Source organism: Rattus norvegicus, chromosome 13 (assembly GCF_021556685.1).
Source record: "Rattus norvegicus strain SHRSP/BbbUtx chromosome 13, alternate assembly SHRSP_T2T, whole genome shotgun sequence".
Classification (NCBI taxonomy): domain Eukaryota; kingdom Metazoa; phylum Chordata; class Mammalia; order Rodentia; family Muridae; genus Rattus; species Rattus norvegicus.
The window spans coordinates 59,725,624-59,727,311 of NC_141546.1; the positions used below are offsets into that span (position 1 = coordinate 59,725,624).

Consider the following 1,688-nt stretch of genomic DNA (forward strand, 5'->3'; position numbering starts at 1 on the left):
TCCAACAATTCACAATTTTATGCCACACACAATACATACTCAAAATTTCTATCTTTCACAGCACATTATCACAACTGTTAGGATAATGGACTGCCATGACCACAGACATCACAGGGTGAGGACCAAAGACTGGCTCTCTTAAAAAATGGTTCTACTATAAACACAGGACCAGATATAACTGGAAATATTCCAAACACAAATGAACAACTGAGACTACAAATTGCCATTTAGTATGCTTTGTACGGTAGCATATAAAACTAGCCCCCTCTATGGAAGCTATGGTAACCTCTGAGACAGTCACAGCCTCTCCTGATTCAGTATCCTGCTACTTTCTGGTTGTACCAAAAAATAAACAACCAGCAAATAATTTAACCTCTTTAAAAAAAGATTTACAGTTAAAATGGGATGAGGTGGGAGTCCCTCACTTTTTAAAAGTGTTTCAAGAGCTACTAAAAAACTCATATTTACAAAACGGTTGTTTAAGATATTCCTCTGGATTGTGTGAGAAGGGAGGCAGCGACTACTGACAGATGTGATGGATGCTTAGTTGGACTTGGCTTTTTGCTCTTGTTCAGAGGCTGGATTCTGATTTTCTGTCTCTCCATTTTCTGCAGGCAGATCTGTAGTTTGCTGGTCAAACACTTCAGCCTGTTTGCCCTTCGCTTCCCTCTTCTCCTTTATCTGCACTGTTTTTGTCTGATGCTTCATCCTTTTCTGCGGCCTTTTTTGGCTTCATGTCTACCTTGGCAGAGGCAGGCTTGGCCAACAGCCTTGTAGAGCAGTGCTTAGGCTCTGCCTTCACTGCTCCATCCTCTCTAACCTTCCTCTTGGGCATCCTGGCAGCACAGGGTGTGAGAGAAGTGCAAGACAGGATCAGTCAAGGAGCTGCTCAGCCTATGGTGGGAGAACCCAATGGAACCGGATTGGAGCCTGCCCCCTCAATGCCTTTTCTAAAGAAATAGCATCTCACAGTTTGGGAAGTTGGGTTTTTCTTTAATGTGTAACAGCAATGTACATGTTCACTGACCTAGGCTTTATCATGTATCACCTGGAGATTTAAGTTTAAGAATTAAAATCGTCTCAGAATGCTACCTTCTTTCAGAGTTGCCTTTCTACTTTCTCATTAAGTACGCAAAAGCTTTATGAAATTTTAATTTTAAAAACATCCAATAAATAAGAATATTTTTGTATAAGCACCCTATTCAACTTAACAAAAATTCTTGAATAATCCTTAAGTGATGCACTTTGGGCACTCATATATAGCGTGAGTTTGGACTACATTGCTTTATGCGTCTGGAAGGTCTTTGGATCTGTGAATGAAAGACATACACACACACACACACACACACACACACACACACACAAGCTTTCTTTTTATTTTTATTTTTGAAATACCTTGGATAACTCAAATGCTGGGCATTCCTAATCCTTCCTCTGCTACACGAGGCCCAATCAGACAAGCGGCCATTGGCCACTTCCCCAAAATCTCACATGGCTGGTTGGCTTTCTCTCCTATGTCAACCTGTATCTCTCCCCCTGAGTCATGGCGATTCCTTTCTCCTCCCCCTTGCATCCTATCTCATAGAACTCTAAAGGTCCCGTCCCTGGCTTCCTTTGCCCAACTGTTGGAGGCTGGCATTTTTTATTTATTGATCAAAAACCAAATGGGGAAAAGGACCTTTAGCATT

The 1,688-nt window shown here is 41.5% G+C and overlaps 1 pseudogene; it reads right to left on the reverse strand.

Moving 5' to 3' along the window:
• Positions 1-543: 543 nt before the first annotated feature.
• Positions 544-835, reverse strand: LOC108352645 (non-histone chromosomal protein HMG-14 pseudogene; annotated as a pseudogene).
• Positions 836-1,688: the final 853 nt, after the last annotated feature.